Here is a 13,198-nt window from a genome sequence, read left to right on the forward strand (position 1 = left end):
CCAAACAGATCAATGATGCTTCAGAGCAGTGGTAACATGAGGAGCTCAGAGGTGTGGGGGACCCAGAGTGTCTGTAAGGTTGGAGGGGAGAGATGATGTGTGTTCCTGGAGCAGATGGATTCTAGGTTCTCACTCCCAATTTTGCTGTTTTGTGTTGTGTGTACAAGTCTCCCGTATAAAATTTCATTTAAAGAAACCTACTATTGGTTTTTCAAACTTTGGCAATTACTTCTGCACATGGTAATTTCCTTATCTTATAGGTCAAATCTTATTATGACAAAATCATTCTTTCTAAAATCACTGAAAATAAAATAATATTATTATTTGATGTGCTGTTTATATCAAGCGATACTCCAGGAACAAAGTTGCAAAACAACTCTAAAGTGTTTATCTAGGTCCTTAGGATTTTCTTCTAATGCATTTTTCCTTACATCCTTTAAATCTGGCATTAGCATTTTCAAATTTATATCATAAGATTGTGTTAATTTTTTAAATATAATTTGCATGAAATTTAACCCTCTGCTTAGAATTCTATGCTTAATTTTGAGTGGTTACTGTTTTTGTTTCTGATAAGTGGATCTATTTTTTTCTTTAAATAGTTTTATTTATTGCTTTACTCTTTATGATCTTTCAGATAAACATTTCATTTCAGTGACAGGGAAAATTCAAATATTTTTTAGACTTTATCTATATGTCAGGGATGGCAACACATTTTTTCCAAGAGAAATATGTAATATTTCAAGCACAAAGATGATAATTCACAGCTTTAAGCTAATTAGAAAGAATTTAAAATTATTATTAGAATTTCTGAAAATCACATCTGTTTGGGACAGGAACAATAAAGCCAATTGATAAAGAAAAATCAAGATTGGGCCGGGCAGATGTGGCTCAGCCATTGAGCATCGACCCAAGAACCAGGAGGTCATGGTTTGATTCTGGGTCAGTCCTGGATCCCCAGCACAGAGCATGCAGGAGGCAGCCGATCAATATTTCTCTCCCATTGATATATCTATCTCTCCCTTCCTCTCTCTCTAAAAATCAATAAAAATACAAAAAAAAAAGAATAAAAAAAGAATCGAGATTGGAATGGAGATGGGTGAGGGGAAGATAAGTAAAAGCAGAACACGACAACTTGTATTTATTGAATATTCACTATGTGTGAAACATTAAGCTAAGTGCATTACACATCTTCCTTCTTTTAATCCTCACAACAATCCACTGAATTGATGTAAACATCACCTATTAACTGATGAGGACTTGAGTGTTAAATAACACATCCAAGTTCAAGCAGTGATTGAACTGGAATTTGAAATTGGGTTTGTTTCGATTCAAACCCCTAGTCTTTCCTGATGTCCCTTTTGCTTCCTAAAGACCATCCTGTTTCTGCATGGTCCCTGTGATTACGCTCCTCATTGCCGCCCAAGCACAGGGACCAGGGCCACATTCCTCCTGCTCTCCTCTCTTCAATCCTCTTGTGGCCAATCATTCTCTTTGCGATTACTCCTTCCATTTGGGGGCCCATCTCACCCTTAGGGCACAGCACTCTGCCCTCATTGTTTCTTACCTCCACTTGACCCCAGTTTGACTTACACTTTTGACTACACAGCCTCAGGATACCTTAGACTAAGCCTCTGTGTTTAAAGTGGTATCAGAGCCCCAGTTTGAGGATGTCTCTTGCAAGAAAGTCACATCCCCTTGGTTTAGGCTGGACTTCAAGTTAAATTAATACATATGCAGAGACTTCGCTTGACAGTAATTCTGGCTTTGGTGAGAAAACGTTTAGGTCCTGGACTGGAGGGTGTGGGGAAGGGAAAATTTTCCTCCCTGCCTCCCCTTCTTCCTATTTCTTATACATCTCTGTCAGGGCGGGGGGTGGGAGGGTAGAGGGGTCCGGAGAGGATTTCTCCTTGGTTTTAAGCCTGAGAAAAATAAAACCATTAAGAAATTTTTCAAGTGAAGTACAGATCCTCTGAAAGGAAGGTTTGCTGCCCCTGAGATCCTACGGAACAATCTAGAGAATTCTGGTTCTGGTGTATAGAATTTTCCCAAAGATCCTCTTCTTGTAGCTCAGGGAAAGACATGGGGAGGACCGCATCTCCACTGGGCACACTGAGGAAATTTCCACTGGCCTTTCCAGTGTGCCCTGGGGAAAATTTCTAAGTTTCTGTTCTTTTCTGGATGGTGAACCAAGTCCCATGTCTTTCACTTTTTTTTTTTTTTTTTTTTCCTTATCATCCACCACCTGGCTCAATACCTGGAACATAATCAGTGCTTTATTAGTGTTCCTTAGGTGAATGGATAGGTTGGGCATTAAATGGGATGATGTGTGAAAGTGTTGAACAAGGTGCAGGGTTAAAAGTATGGGCTTGGAGCCAGATTGCCTGGTTTCAAGTTCTGACTATCCCATCTACTGACTGTGTGACTTTGAGCAGGTTAGTTAAAGTTTCTGTGTTCTGTTCCCCACCTCCCCCCCACACTTATAAAATGAAAATAAAAGTACTGCTATCTCTTAAGAATGTTGTGGGTTAGATAAGCAGGGAGTATTTAGAACTATGTCTGGCTCATGGTAAGAGTTCAGTAAACTTTAGCCAAATGAAATTTAGTAACTTGGAAACTATCAACCATACAAGGTTTTTATTGTTTTTAAAATGACCAAGATCAGATAAAAGGCAAATGCAACACAATAAACCCATGGCATTCAAGTGTCTAATATTTTAAGTTTGACTATTTATCATTAGTCCTAAAGGTTGTAACTTAGAGTAATTTGTAATTTCATTTATGTATCAATTTAAATTACCAATAATGTTAGACTTGTTTGCAAGACAAATCTTTTCTCTTGAGACTGTGCCTCAAAATATTGTCCTCAGCACCTGACACTTTTTGAAATTACATGTTAATTATTTATTTTTATAATAAGCACTATAAGGACCAGGACAGTGTATCTCATTCAATACAACAACCATTTGAAGCCAACATAAGGATACAACTAAGTTATTAAATATGATTAAACACAATTTAGAATAGAGGGCTCTTGAAAGCACACATTTGATTGATTTAAAGTTATGATGATCACCATAAACAATAATAACATTGTAGGCAACCTGAAAGATTTAGTAATCTATAATTCTGTAGTTATCTATAAAACTGTAGTTCAATTAATATTTACTGCTAATACTCCTAACATTATTTATTAGTTTAAATATTAGTCATAGACAATATGACTTTATTATTGGTATCTACACTAATAAAAGAGAAACATGCTAATTGACCATACCTTTGCCACACCCATCATCCAATCAGGAATGGATATGCAAATTAACCCAACAAAGATGGCGACAATACAGATGTTCTGCACCACCCCAGCCACTCAGAACCTCTGGGCAGCATGGGAAGGTGAAAAGGTGGCTCAGGCCAGTGTGAAGGTGGTGCCGACAGCCAGGGGAAGGAAGGCCTATTCTTGCATGAATCTTGAATGCATTGGGCCTCTAGTTAGAAACAATTATTTATATTTACAGAACTACTTTTTTTCACCTTTTAAACTACCTTTTACCATCTGTTCACCTGGTTAAACTGTGTCAATTTGACTAGTTTGAGTGAGAATAATCTTGCACTATCAAGATAAAAACAATATCATTTAAAACAGGATGGATAATGATTTCTCTTATGAGCTTAATTTTGTCCCTCCAGAATTCCTATGTTGAAATCCTAACCCTAGTACCTCAGAATGTGATTGAATTAAGAGACAGCATCTTTAAACATGTGTTTAAATTAAAATAGACTATTAGGGTTAATTTAATCTAACAGGAATAGATGTCAGGTATTGCATGTATATAAGCCAAGAACACATGAATAAATGGCAGGAAGGTAGCCGTGAAAACAATCTTAAAAGTTATGACTGGAGAGAAGGACAAAAGAAAAAAAAAGTGACAGGTTAGGCCAGAACTTGGTTCAGCAACCTCTGTGCTTGAGTTCAGACTAACAAGGAATTCAGAGCGAAGACTCAAACTATAAGAGAAAGTTTATCTAGAAAGTCACAGAGGTAGAAGAAGTGAGCCTAGAAGAAATGGGCACAGGAAACAAGTTACAAAGGCCAAGGAAGGGCCCTTGGAGCTTAGGTGAAAGAGAGAGGCAAGGAAAACCTGCCTGGGGGAGGGGGTGGGAAAAGGTTCCACAGAGAGAGGTCCAAGGGTTAAAGACTTTTATCTGGAGACCCTAGGGATGAATCCCAATGGAACATTCATCAGCTTCCCAGATGTGCCCCCTTGTGGTCTCCAGTGTCCGGTCAGCACCAGGGGTTATTAGTCAATGCAGCTGGTCCAGCTGGCCATGGCATCACTTTGTCTGATTTTGCTGCTTCTCTGGGCCTGGAGCTAACACAGAGAAGAAGCTTAAATGTCATCATCTAGGGGTTAATGCTTAAGGGAGCAATCATGCATGGACTTACAGTTTGCCCATTGCTAGCCACCTGAGGTCTCTGCTCTGGTGACCCTCTGCAACTGTCCTATCTAAGGACCTACTATATTTGACTGAGCAGATAAAAACCATGACAGCACATTGACACAGACTTGCACTGCTTAGAATAAAAACTTAAGTTCTCTTAGATAACCTAGAAGATCTCAGGGTTCTGTGATGAGGCAACAGAATGATCAGAGGCACACAAAAGTTCAGAAAAATATAGAAGAAAGGTAAAATCCTACCTAATGAAAGAGTAATATGCAAATTGACCATCACACCAAGACATAATATGGCCACCCCCATGTGAACACAAGATGGCCGCAACAAGATGGCCTGCAGGGGAGAGCAATTGTGGGAAGTTAAGGGTGATCAGGCCAGCAGAGGAGGGCAGTTGAGGGTGACCGGCTGACAGAGGAGGGCAGTGGGGTAGACCAGGCCAGCAAGGGAGGGCAATTGGGGGGACCAGGCCTGCAGGGGAGGGCAGTTATGGGCAATCAGGCAAGCAGGGAGGCAGTTAGGGGTGACCAGGTCAGCAGAGGAGGGCAGTTGGGGGAGACCAGGTCAGCAGGGAGAACAGTTTAGGGGGACCAGAACTGCAGGGGTGGGAGTTGGGGGGTGGGGACAGGCCTTCAGGAGAGGACACTTGGGGGGCACCAGGCCTGCAGGGGAGGGCAGTTGTGGGTGATCAGGCTAGCAGGGAGGATAGTTAGGGGTGATCGGGTCTGCAGGGGAGGGCAGTTTGGGGTGACCAGGCTGGCAGGGGAGCAATTAGGTGTTGATCAGGCTGGCAGGGGAGTGGTTAGAGGGTGATCAGGCTGGCAGGCAGGTGAGAGGTTAGAAGCCAGCAGTTGGACATCTCTTGAGGGATCCCAGATTGGAGAGGGTGCAGGCTGGGCTGAGGGACACCCTCCCACTGTGCATGAATTTCATGCACCAGGCCTCTATTTTTATATAAATGAACACCTTTTAAATAGCAAAAAATTTCAATAAATACTGCTTAAAACATAGGGGAAACATTGAGGATAGAATGGAGAAAAAGAAAGAAATAGATATAAACAAAATTAAAATAACTACTATAGTAGAAAGTCTTTATTTAAATATTACATTAATGATGAAAAGTGAGGAGACTGGTATTTGGGATTAACCTTTCTACTGAGAAAACTTAGAAAAACTAGAGCAAAATAAAACAAAAGAAAGCACTAATCCAAGGCATCAGACAGCCAGCAAAGCAGTTAGCAATCAGGTTTCTTCATCTGGCAGGGAGAGTGTGAGGCCAGCTGTTAGGCTGCTTTTCCCTTTGGGGAATTCCCAGGGGAGACAGGAGTAGATGAGGAATGAGAAGCTCAGCAGAACTACTGACAGACTTCCAATGGAGACTGAGATATTGTGATTTATAAATAAATATATTCGTCATTCAGATCTTCCATCTGGCTGTTCCTAGAGCATATATAGTATATACTAGAGGCCCAGGGCCCTCAGCCTGGCCTGCACCCATTTGCAGTCCTAGAGCCCTCAGGGGATATCTGACTGACAACAGTCCACAGGGAGCGGGCCTAAGCCATCAGTCGAACATCCTTAGTACCACGGATGCAAGAGAAGCTCCCGCCACCAACTGCTGCCCTTGCCAGCCGTGAGCCCAGTTTGTAAGTCAAGGTTGTTAATCTGTGCTTCTAACCAACTGACTATAAATCAGAGGTTCCGAGGTCCCCTCCTTGAGTTTGATTAATTTCCTAAAAGTCAGAACACAGAGAAACATTTTACTTACTAGGTTACTGGCTTATAATTAAAGGATATTATTATTAACCTGTTAACCGAGAGGGACCTATAAATATGTCAAATGTAAACAATATCGGGAACGGGTAGGACATATGAATACATCCTTGAAAGATATGTTGTGCCCTGAGAGGGACGGTATATATTTTTTGTAATCTTTATAATTGTTTGTAAAATTTATAATTTTTTAATTCGATGTTTCCATTTTTTTGTTGGTATTCTTTTCTATTTGTTTGTAACTTTTTATTTTCCTTTGTGCTTTATATATAAATAAATGAAAAAATATATATATTTCATTTATTTTATTTCATTTATTTTAATTAAGTATAAATAAAAATAATAATAATATAAAATTATGTCCACTGGGTGTGACATACTGACACATCCTAGTGAAAGAGTACGCACCCCTTGTACGTTGCGTAATTAAAAAGGGAACTCCCCGATTAACAGGTTAAAGGATATTATAGCAGGATATTATAAAAAGGGAACTCCCCTATATAATAAAGGGCTAATATGCAAATTGACTGAACAGTGGAATGACTGGTCACCATCAGTGGGCAGATGTTCAATGCAGGGGCTTCCCCCTGGTGGTCAGTGCACTCCCACAGGGGGAGCACCACTCAGCCAGAAGCCGGGTTCACAACTGGCAAGCGCAGCAGCGATGGTGGAAATGGGCCAAAGCTGTCAGTCGGACATCCCCTGAAGGCTCCAGGTCTGCGAGAGGAAGCAGGCTGGGCTGAGGGACCTCTAGCTGCTTAATAAACAACTTAAAATAAATATCCAAAAAGAGCATTTTCACGGTAGAAAAACTTTGATTCCCTCTAATGGCCTTTAAAAAAATCTAACATGTCATCTCATCACCTTAGCAATGCTATCTGAAATGAACAGCATTTCTCCAAAAAGACTTCCAATAAAAATTCCAGGACTAATTTTCATTGATCTGGATTAAGTTGCATGCCTGCCTCTCAGGTAATCTTAGAATGTGGCATGAGAGAAAGTTCTGCTTGACCCTGAGATTAGACCTGAGGGAATCACACCTATATCAGGTGCAATAAAGGTGAAGGAAAAGAGTACTCCAGAGCAAAACTGGGTGCTGTTTTTAGAAGGGGATTAGATGCTGAAAGGACAAAGAAATAAATTAATGTTTACTACATTATATTATATTATATTATATTATATTATATTATATTATATTATATTATATATATTATCCTAACTATGCAACCACAAACCATTGGGGGACAATCCAATTTGGATCAAGTTTGAGAAATATCAGAAGGTGTGGTCACTCACAAGAGGCTCTCCAGTCTTTCACGTTAATGGAATGAACCAAAGCACCAGTTTGCAAACATACCTGTTTGCCCAGCCTACCTAGATCATACTGAACCCAGAGAGTAATGTTTGTTAGGCTCAAGCAGGAGACCCTTAGAGATACCAACTTTGACTCTCTTCTTTCTTACAGACTTCCCTTTATTAAAATTTTTAAAAATATTTTTATTGATTTTTTACAGAGACGAAGAGAGAGGGATAGAGAGATAGAAACATCAACTAGCTGCCTCCTGCACACCCCCTACTGGGGATGTGCCAGCAACCAAGGTATATGCCCTTGAGTAAAATCGAACCTGGGACCTTTCAGTCCACAGGCCGATACTCTATCCACTGAGCCAAACCTGTTCCAGCTATTACATGTTTTTGTTTTTGTTTGTTTATTTAATGCTTAAGTTCTTGCTTCTGGAAGGTCTGCCATTTGACAAAATTTATTGCCTAATATTAAACTATGGAGGAAGACATTTTTTTTTTTTACTTCTGCATCATTTAAACCATTTTATATAAAAGTAATATTTTGCTTAGAAAAAAATAAAAAAAAGAGAAAGGGAATAAGTCATGAAAGGAAGAAGAATTGGGATTCTTCATAGAGTGATATTAATTAAGGACTTAGAAAAATATAGTCATGAAGTTTTCTAACTATTTGTAGCTTGACGATAGAAAAGAACAAACACACTATGGTAAGTTTGTCTTAGAGAATATGAATCCATAGTAACATGGGGCTTTGGAGTTAAGTTCTTGATACTCTGTTAAAACTTAGGTGGAGAAATGCGTCATCATAATCCTGGCCTCCAAGGTCTTGGGTGCCTAATATAATCAGAATATTTCAAGTGTTTAATAAGTATACTTGAGGTTTAGGTCCAGAGACAAAGGTTGTGATAATTTCAAGGTACAGTCAGTTCTGACTTAAGGCTTGTTTTGAAAACATGAATTTATTCCAACATAAAGGAACAACTTGAGCATTTTGTGTTTGCTTCTGCATGATTTCATCTGATCGGCTAGATGAATGCATAATGCTGTTGAAATAAGCAGCAGAAACTGTACCAAACGCACACACCTGCACACATCTCAAACATACACCAGATACCTTGGCTCACATTTATGCTATGGGTTACACTCACATTTGTTGATTTAACTTTCTGTACATTTTCTATAACCCTTCACCACTTGACAACAACTTACAAGCTACAACCCTCGGACACCAACTTTCATCAGCAAACTTCAGGTGTTTTTCAAAATAAAGTGCTGCATTGACTTATAAAAACATATTTACTTATTTATGAACCATTTAAAATGTGTAAGACTGTGCTACTTAAAATTTTTTTCATGTGTCCTTGACAAAATTTTTGAGCATTCTACCCCTTAACCCTGGCTTTTCTTATTATAAGCACTGTGGTTTTTATTGCTTAGTTTTGCAAAGTGATGATTTTTAGGAACACATGTGTCATGTTATGATACAACTGACTGCATTTAGTACCAATAAGAGCTTCAACACACTTTGAAATATTTACTAGTTATAAGTACTGTTTTTTGAATGTACACTAGGTATTTTACATACATTAGCTATCTATTGTAATTTAGCTTAATCCTAAATTGCCCTATGGGTTAAGTGTAATTATTAGCTCCATTTTTTAACAGAGGGCACTGAGATTTAGATGAGTTAAATAATTTATTCTCTATCACAGAAATAAGAAACAATTGGGATTCAAAAACCCAGCTCTCAGAGATTGCAGCTCTTGCTTCAAACAACATTGGCCAAGTAACAGCCATAGTCAAAGAGCAGTGCTGAGCAAAGCCTGCCTTGGAAGTGGGCAGCCTCGGGGTCAAATCCAGGTCCCACCACTTACCAGCTGCTTATAATTGAACAAGTGCCTTTATAAATTTAGTTTCCTAATCTGTAAAATGGAAGGCCATTATAATAAATCTAGAGGCCCAGTGCATTAAATTCATGCACTAAGGGAGGGAGGGAGTGTCCCTCAGCCCGGCCTCTGCCCTCTCACAGTCTGGGACTACCTTGGGGGATGTCTGCCTTCTGGCTTAGGCCCAACCCCTTATTTCTCACCTCCTGCCAGCAGGGAAGGTGGGAGAGGTTCCTGTCACCCCTAATGGGCTTGCCAGCCTTGAGCCCAACTTCTGGCTGAGTGGCACTCCCCCTGTGGGAGCTCACTGACCACCAGGGGGCAGCTTCTGCATTGAGTGTCTGGCCCCTGGTGATCAGTGTGCGTCATAGTGACAGGTCATTGTGCTGGTCATGCCTTTGTTCAGTCAATTTGCATATTAGGGTTTTATTTTATTTATTTTTTAAAAATATATTTTATTGATTTTTTACAGAGAGGAAGGGAAAGGGATAGAGAGTTAGAAACATTAATGAGAGAGAAACATTGACCAGCTGCCTCCTGCACACCTCCTACTGGGGATGTGCCTGATGCCGTGAACAGAATTGAACCTGGGACCTTTTAGTCCGCAGGCTGACACTCTATCCACTGAGCCAAACTGGTTTCAGCAGGGTTTTATTATATAGGATAGTATTCATCAACCACTTACTATTACCCTCAAAACACTATTGGAGAGAAATATTCCCTTTCTACAAGTGACAACTTTCACGCTTAAAAACTTGATCAAGGTAGCAGACCAGTAAGGGCAGAGGTGGGATTTAAGTCTTAGTCTGTTAAATTCCAAAGCATTGTCTCCTTAACCACTATCTACCGCAGCCCCTAATGTAACTTTCTCATGGCTGTCTCTGTTTGAAAGAGATGCTGTATAGAAATTACTTAGCACTGTGCCTAGTCTATAGTATAAACGTGATGAATGAAGTCCATTGTGAATATTATTACCTCTGGAACTCAGCCAAGAACATAAATCATTATAATACAAAACAATGTAAGCACCATGGAGTTCTGTTTGCTTGTTTTTTAAAAAGGGATTTCTACTAGGGAGTTTAAGGGAGAGAAAGATGACATTTGTAAATAACATGATTCTTCAAGGAAAAGGCATCAGAAAAAAAAATGTGTAGGATCTTGGCCCACAGAGCTGAAGGTAATATGTCTGGAGTAAATAGCAGAGACCCAAACACAGATAGAAATTGTGGGTTCTGCATAGAGAACCCTGACAGGGTAGACCCACTGAGCCTTCTGGGGGAGAGCCAGCCAGCTGGAGAGGAACCTGCCCTACACATGGCATACAATGGGAGCTAGCACCAGCTTTTGGGAAGGAGGTAACACGAGTAGGGGATGAACACTGAGCAAACAGATCTGCCAGAGATTGTAGCAGAGAGTGACCGAGGGCGTGGGCAGGGCTGTGCCTGAGTCACCCAGGCCGCCCTGCCAGCCTCCAGGTGAATGTGGGTTCTCCTGAAGAGCACATTCCTGAGCTTTCCTCAGGGCTCTTGCAGTTTGTAGTCAAAGGAGGCCCTCTGCAGGCATCGTGATGAGTAGGCTCGGGAATTTAGATGAGGCAGGATCTTAAGAGTAAAAGCCAGTCAAAGCACCGAGGTGGCAGACTTCAAGGCCCCTAGGAATCCTGACCAGTTCACATGGTGACAGAAACAGGTGGGTGTCCCAGGCACACTCCTTCTAGCCAAAACCGTGTAAGAATATAGGGCAAGTGTTCTGTGCTTCTAGTTTTCAAAAGAAGGTAGAGAACCTAGATTTTCATAGAGAAACACCTGATTTCTAGAAGTGGTCTTGATTTTAAAAAATAACAGCACCGTCACAAAAATACAAGTCTGTGGGCTGGCTCTGCCTTCTGGGCTGCACATTTTGAACACATAGCTTCCAACCAGGAAGGGAATGTGGAGCTCATCTTTAGGGTCGAACTTCTCCACTTACCAGATCGAAATATCATGTCCAAAGGGTCTAGGGGTAAGACTGAGGGTGGCTGTTTTGCTTTAAGGTGTTTGTGAAGCCAGGGGTAAGACTGAGGGTGATATAGTGAAAAGGCAGTTGATAAGATTTTACTGTAGATGTGAAATCCACGCACTCCTCACCCCACCATCAAACTGAGCCAGGTATGTCCCGGTTACTATAGCATCAGTGCCAGAGAACTCCTGCTCTCAGGCTGGGGTCAAGTATTCCCAAGTGACCTTATTGTACCCTGAGCGCTGAGGCTAACTTGGGACTACAGTCTACAGTGGCTCCCCAGTCTGTAGACTCAACTGTCAGCAGGCACTCCAAGCCTATTCTGGCCACACCTTAGGCTGCTATGCATAGCTTCATAATCTGCAGCTGACAGCAGGGAGTTTTTGTGGTTGATCCATGACAAAAGTTATTACTGTATACGCTTTAAAGAAAAAGAAAAACTTTTTCATTTGCAAATAAATCACTTGGGTATATTTCTAAGCTTATTAAGCAATTAACTCCCAATACTAATATTTCCCAAAGAATATTGCAAAATGTTATCAGATAGAGTTTAGATGAGAGACTTTGGCATCAGATCTACATGTTCAGGTCCTTCTCTACACCTCAAATATACCCGGGTGTGAGATTTGTTAAAATAATGCTAATAATGCTTTTCAAACATCGTGAGCGCTCAGAAAAGGTAGCTCTATTACAGAATCGCTTCATCTTCATCTGTGAAGGGACTTTATATTAAGTCAGTATTTTTGTGAGGCTGTAAAGATCTACAGATACCATTCTTTCCAGAAAGTTGGGAGGCCTAATTAACATCCTCTTAAAGATCAAAAGCATGGCGAGTTGGATACTTGCTTGATTGTGATCCTCACCTAAATTTCAATCAAAATGATTTAAGCTCCAGTAATACTGTAGACATAAAAACTACTAAGGAAGGACATAAAATGTGTAGATAAGCCCTGACTAAGCGATTCAGTCCTCCTTGTTACTGTATAATAATAACATTGCTAATCTTTATGAGACGTATCTTTGGAAGCTGTGGGTGTTGCCCACAATCCTGAACATCCTTCATGTTGATTTTGGGCAGAGGAGTGAAATATGATGACGGAATGCATTTATTCAGGTGGCTATTCTTAAGGGGTCTAGTCTTTGAATTCTTAGGCAATTAGTTGCTTGGGCCCTTTTCTCTGAGCAGTACATTCATTGATTGGATAATTAACAGACATTTAGAGCTAAATTTGGAAAATATGCTTCTGCATGTGCTACTGAATAGGGCTGTGACAAAGGTTGGAACAGAAATGTGGACTCACCCAGATTAGCAGTGCCAGACTCTGACACATTAAATTTCAACACTTGCAGTTCATCTTGGCAGATGCAAGTGTCCTGATGTCATGCAGCCATGATGTAAGGCACAAAGAGTGGCGTTTTGCAATAGAGAGATTCTGGGAACCCTCCCCATGAATGTGAGCTGCAGGATATCAATATTTACACTACACCACAGAGAGTGTGCTACATTTTTGTAATTCACAGAAGTTAGAGAGCTTATTCATGATCTCCTGCAGAGAGGGATTGTTTTTATGTTCAGCACCAAAACCTTAAATTGCTGGTGTTTGCCTTGTGATTTTCTTAAGACTTTTTTTTTTTCCCCAATGACGTACAGTGAATAACAATCTTCCATAAAGGACATTTCAAAATGAAAGGATTCAATTTGCATTGTTCCAGGAAACACTAAAAGATAAACTATGTTATAATTTTATTCACTTCAAACATTATAAAAACTTAATTATTAAAAAAAC

The sequence above is a fragment of the Pipistrellus hanaki genome (genome assembly GCF_964339955.1).
Source record: "Pipistrellus hanaki genome assembly, chromosome: 1".
In the NCBI taxonomy this organism is placed as follows: Eukaryota; Metazoa; Chordata; class Mammalia; order Chiroptera; family Vespertilionidae; genus Pipistrellus; species Pipistrellus hanaki.